Here is a 7,084-nt window from a genome sequence, read left to right as displayed (position 1 = left end):
CAACTACACCACAACACCCTGAACCCCACCACAACACAACTACACCACAATACCCTGAACCCCACCACTACACAACTACACCACAACACCCTGAACCCCACCACAACACAACTACACAACTATACCACAACACCCTGAACCCCACCACAACTACACCACAACAACCTGAACCCCACCACAACTAAACCACAACACCCTGAACCCCACCACAACACAACTATACCACAACACCATGAACCCCACCACAACTACACCACAATACCCTAAACCCCACCACAACTACACCACAATACCCTAAACCCCACCACAACACAACTACACCCTGAACCCCACCACAACACAACTACACCACAATACCCTGAACCCCACCACAACTACACCACAATACCCTGAACCCCACCACAACACAACTACACCCTGAACCCCACCACAACACAACTACACCCTGAACCCCACCACAACACAACTACACCACAATACCCTGAACCCCACCACAACTACACCACAACACCTTGAACCCCACCACAACTATACCACAACACCCTGAACCCCACCACTATACCACAACACCCTGAACCCCACCACTACACAACTACACCACAACACCCTGAACCCCAGCACTACACAACTACACCACAACACCCTGAACCCCACCACTACACAACTACACCACAATACCCTGAACCCCACCACCACTACACCACAACACCCTGAACCTCACCACAACTACACCACAACACCCTGAACCCCACCACAACCCAACTACACCACAATACCCTGAACCCCACCACAACTGCACCACAAACACCCTGAACCCCACCACAACTACACTTAAACACCCTGAACCCCACCACAACTACACCACAAACACCCTGAGCCCCACCACAACTACACCACAAACACACTGAGCCACACCACAACACAACTACACCACCACACAACACCCTGAACCCCACCACAACACAACTACACAACTATACCACAACACCCTGAACCCCACCACAACTACACCACAACAACCTGAACCCCACCACAACTAAACCACAACACCCTGAACCCCACCAAAACACAACTATACCACAACACCATGAACCCCACCACAACTACACCACAATACCCTAAACCCCACCACAACACAACTACACCCTGAACCCCACCACAACACAACTACACCACAATACCCTGAACCCCACCACAACTATACCACAATACCCTGAACCCCACCACAACTACACCACAAACACACTGAGCCCCAGCACAACACAACTACACCACCACACAACACCCTGAACCCCACCACAACACAACTACACCACCACACAACACCCTGAACCCCACCACAACACAACTACACCTTGAAGCCCACCACAACACAACTACACCACAATACCCTGAACCCCACCACAACTACACCACAATACCCTGAACCCCACCACTAAACAACTACACCACAACACCCTGAACCCCACCACAACTACACCACAACACCTTGAACCCCACCACTACACAACTACACCACAATACCCTGAACCCCACCACTACACAACTACACCACAATACCCTGAACCCCACCACTACACAACTACACCACAATACCCCGAACCCCACCACTACACAACTACACCACAATACCCTGAACCCCACCACTACACAACTATACCACAATACCCTGAACCCCACCACTACACAACTACACCACAATACCATGAACCCCACCACAACACAACTACACCACAATACCCGAACCCCACCACAACTGCTCCCTGAACCCCACCACAACTACACCACAACACCTTGAACCCCACCACAACACGACTACTCCCTGAACCCCACCACAACTACACCACAACACCTTGAACCCCACCACTACACAACTACACCACAATACCCTGAACCCCACCACAACTACACCACAAACATCCTGACCCCCACCACAAACACCCTAACCCCCACCACAAACACCCTGAGCCCCACCACAACTACACCACAAACACCCTGAGCCCCACCACAACTACACCACAAACACACTGAGCCCCACCACAACTACACCACAATACCCTGAACCCCACCACGACAACACCACAACACCCTGAACCCCACCACCACACAACTATACCACAATACCCTGAACCCCACCACTACACAACTACACCAAAACACCCTGAACCCCTCCACCACACAACACCCTGAACCCCACCACAACACAACTACACCACAACACCCTGGACCCCACCATGATCACAACACACTGGACCCCACCACGACTATACCACAACACACTAGACCCCACCACAACACAACTACACCACAACACCCTGAACCCCACCACTACACAACTACACCACAATACCCTGAACCCCACCACAACTACACCACAACACCCTGAACCCCACCACTACACAACTACACCACAATACCCTGAACCCCACCACAACTACACCACAAACACCCTGAACCCCACCACGACTACAACACAACACCCTGATCCGCACCACGACTACACCACAACACCCTGGACCCCACCACAACAGAACTACACCACAACACACTGGATGCCACCACAACTACACCACAACACACTGGATGCCACCACGACTACACCACAACACACTGGACCCCACCACAACTACAACACCCTGAACCCTACCACGACTACAAAACAAAACCCTGGACCCTATGAACCACACGGTCTTCTTCAGTAGGCAGTAAACAGAAGAAGGTTATTCAAAAATGAGAGGTTCTGAATTTTTCCAATGATAAACAAAAAAATATATAATTCTGTTGCGAACTGTTTTTCTACAGTCTGACTTCCTGAACACGACCCTGGTAAACACCCTGGACCTACTGGTCACTACAGGTCTCTGATCAATACAGACTGATTGATCACTACTGATAAATGATCAATTGATCAGTTGGACTCTTGCTGATCTGCACCGCAATCTCCTACTCGGGTGGAGGGAGGGGAGTGTGAGGGGTCTTTTTTCTCTGACAGAACTCTGTGAGTCTAGCCTCCCTCCCCTTCCAGACCCCTTCCAGACCCCTCCAACACCATCCTCCCCTTCCAGACCCCTCCTCTCCAACACTACCCTCCCCTTCCAGACCTCTCCTCTCGAACATTACTCTTCCCTTCCAGACCCCTCCTCTCCAACATTATCCTCCCATTCCAGACCCCTCCTCTCCAACATTATCCTCCCCTTCCAGACCTCTCCTCTCGAACATTACTCTTCCCTTCCAGACCCCTCCTCTCCAACATTATCCTCCCCTTCCAGACCCCTCCTCTCCAACATTACCCTCCCCTTCCAGACCCCTCCTCGCCAACATTATCCTCCTCTTCCAGACCCCTCCTCTCCAACATTATCCTCCCCTTCCAGACCCCTCCTCTCCAACATTACCCTCCCCTTCCAGACCTCTCCTCTCCAACATTACCCTCCCCTTCCAGACCTCTCCTCTCGAACATTACTCTTCCCTTCCAGACCCCTCCTCTCCAACATTATCCTCCCCTTCCAGACCCCTCCTCTCCAACATTACCCTCCCCTTCCAGACCCCTCCTCGCCAACATTATCCTCCTCTTCCAGACCCCTCCTCTCCAACATTATCCTCCCCTTCCAGACCCCTCCTCTCCAACATTACCCTCCCCTTCCAGACCTCTCCTCTCCAACATTACCCTCCCCTTCCAGACCCCTCCTCTCCAACATTACCCTCCCCTTCCAGACCTCTCCTCTCCAACATTACCCTCCCCTTCCAGACCCCTCCTCTCCAACATTACCCTCCCCTTCCAGACCCCTCCTCTCCAACATTACCCTCCCCTTCCAGACCCCTCCTCTCCAACATTACCCTCCCCTTCCAGACCCCTCCTCTCCAACATTACCCTCCCCTTCCAGACCTCTCCTCTCCAACACTTGGACTAGAGGATGAGGGGGGACGATCCTAAAGAGGCAGAAGTCTACAACCCACAAAATGGTGGACAGTGTTATTCAGGAAGGTGCAATGGTACAGAACTTGCACATAGGAGTACAGACGTGACAACGAGCATTGGTAATCATGTCAACTCCATACGTTACAATTCTATCTGCCAAGTTTGAACCGTTTTGCCCTTCTAACCACACATCTGGACAACGCATCACTCTGGGTGGACTTCATCTCAACCAATCACACGCCACCTCTGTGTGACCGTGCTGTAAGTCAACTTGCTTCGACCACTGGACACCCAGCCTGTGAACGCCAAAAGGAGGATTCTGGCAAGTGTAGTGATTCTGGGTGTGAGCAGAGAGGATGCTGGGATAGCTCTCTGAGACTCGGATCTACAGAGGGGACACCACTAAACCCCGCCCATCCAGGTGCAAACTGAAAACCAGTACAAAACTGGAAGTACAAAACTGAACATTTGATGTTTTTTTCTGAGAACTTGCCATTTGAGACTCAGTTTTTGTTTGTAAAGAGAATGTTTTGCAATGATGGCAAAAAAAGAATTACAATATGGCAACTCCCCTTCGGATTGGAGTTGGCCAGTAACACATTTTTATTTTCCCTCTTTTTTTCCAGTGCTTATTGTAATTGTCCATGCTTGTCTATCCAGAGAGGGAGATTAGATCTGTGTATCTCTCCTTTTGAAAATAATGAAAGCAAACTGTTACCGTTGGACAGAAATGGACTGTCTCTGTCAGAAGCACAGCATCTGATGACATCAAGTTGTTTTTGTATGCTACATCACTGGAACATGTGTACTCAGGGCCTCTTGTGCACTGTGTGACTGTGGAACACACAGGCCTGGTTCCAAGCTGACCACTAGCCTCTTGTGCACTGTGTGACTGTGGAACACACAGGCCTGGTTCCAAGCTGACCACTAGCCTCTTGTGCACTGTGTGACTGTGGAACACACAGGCCTGGTTCCAAGCTGACCACTAGCCTCTTGTGCACTGTGTGACTGTGGAACACACAGGCCTGGTTCCAAGCTGACCACTAGCCTCTTGTGCACTGTGTGACTGTGGAACACACAGGCCTGGTTCCAAGCTGACCACTAGCCTCTTGTGCACTGTGTGACTGTGGAACACACAGGCCTGGTTCCAAGCTGACCACTAGCCTCTTGACCACTGAGCAACTCCTGAGTCCCCCTCAAAGAAATGAAAGCCAGAGGTTTGAGCCTAAGTGACGATCATGCGTCTTTAAAAAATAAATACATCTGGAGCAGTGGAAACAAGCAACGTGGCAGATACTTCACACAGTCTACAAGATGGAGATCGAGGGCAAGGTTACGGTTAATTCCACCCTATTTTCAGATGTTCAAGGGAGAGTTAAGAAGTGATTACCAGAAGTGGGCCTTGATCAATTTGAGGGCGAGGTATAGCTATGTTACTGCTATGTTACCTACCATGAGCGTTCTTATCCACGGCGTCCCCGGGGATAAAGGGTCAGGGCTAGGGGCCAGTGGTGGGTTTGGGATGAGGCCTGTGTGTGTGTGTAAAGTCTCAGACAGACAGAGGTGTATCGTATATAATATGAGTGTTTGACTTAGATGCTGCTGGTGCTGAGTTGTGAAGCTGACTGACCTCCAGAGTTGGAGTCAATTCTAAAATGGAATTGATCCCAGCCCTGCTGACCTCACTACATGGCAGTGATACTAACAGCCTCTCTTTGACAGATGGTCTAACAGGAGTTTTATGTTGAAGAAAATAAATAATGAATAAATAAACATAACATAAATAAAAGTAACTGATAGTAAATGTGCTCTGACTATCTCTACAGTGAAATTTGTTCGTGTGTGTGTGTGAAATCCTCACCCTGACCAGCAGATGTCGCTGGCGAGCCGTGTAGGTTGATCAAGGGTTGAGATGCTCGCCCAAATCTGGACACCCATCAACAATATCTTATATATTCTCCATGTGCAGGTCATTTTACTTTGAGAAAATATAAGTATGATTATTTTCATCCAAGCTGCAGTAAGGATCAAATGTGTTAAAACCTCCAACTTCCATATATTTCCTTTTTAAAATTAGATTATGGGTTTAATATCCTTTACCAGTAAGTGGAAAAATTATCAACTGTAAAATGATTACTTTAGGGATAGACCTATGGGATAGACCTACCACAATCTGACCATCTCTATGAAATAGCCCTCAGCAGCAGTGATATTACCGTAGTATCCACATTCAGATAAAGTGATGGAGGGGTTGTTACTTAGCTTGCTCTGGCATGGAGCATATTGAAAATATGTTCTACTTCCCTCCTCAAATAAGATTCAACTTTTATAAAACTATTCATATTTTTCGTTTCTGTCCAGATATTGCAAGTAATTCGTGATGTCTTCTCACTTGTGAATAAGTAACGGGGCTGGGGATTTTCCGTCAGGCAGTAAACTGGATAGTTGTGCGCAGTGCTGAAAAAGCAGGGTTGCCAGTTTGGAGAAAATGTACATATGGGGGCAGAACGTGAGGGTCTTGGTATCCATGTGGGGGAATTTGATGAGATGGGAGATGTATATTTAGAGGTTGGATATGTTCGATAAAGTCACACAAAATTGCTAGGATGGTTTAATTTAAATTACCTCTGGTGCAACTCAAATCTGCATGATAGTTGCAGTGGCTGTGTGTGTGTATGTGTGTGCTCAAGTGTCTTTTGCATGACAAGACTATGTTAACCCGCTGATCTAAAGCCTAGAGAAATAAAACCTAATGCGGTTCAAATGCAATTTAAGCCAATGTTTGCCCCTTGATTTTTGAATAATATTGAATAATATTTAATGAGCCTACAATTTATTTATTTTTAAACTAAGCACCTATTGTTCCATTGGTTGTGTTTTTGTTGTCATATTAGACAATAAGCTACAACAAAAAACTATTTTAAATATTTAATTACAAAAGTAAAACTCCTTGACCACAACAGAATAGAAGTTAACAAACACAATATATACAAAAGTATGTGGACACCCCTTCAAATGAGTGGTTTTGGCTATTTCTGCCACACCTGTTGCTGACAGGTGTATAAAATCGAGCACACCGCCATGCAATCTCCATAGACAAACATTGACTGTAGAATGGCCTTACTGAAGAGCTCAGTGACTTTCAACGTGGCACCGTCATAGGATGCC

This window comes from Oncorhynchus mykiss, chromosome 18 (genome assembly GCF_057628025.1).
Source record: "Oncorhynchus mykiss isolate SJ-2025 chromosome 18, ASM5762802v1, whole genome shotgun sequence".
Taxonomy (NCBI): domain Eukaryota; kingdom Metazoa; phylum Chordata; class Actinopteri; order Salmoniformes; family Salmonidae; genus Oncorhynchus; species Oncorhynchus mykiss.
This window is presented reverse-complemented; position numbering follows the sequence as displayed.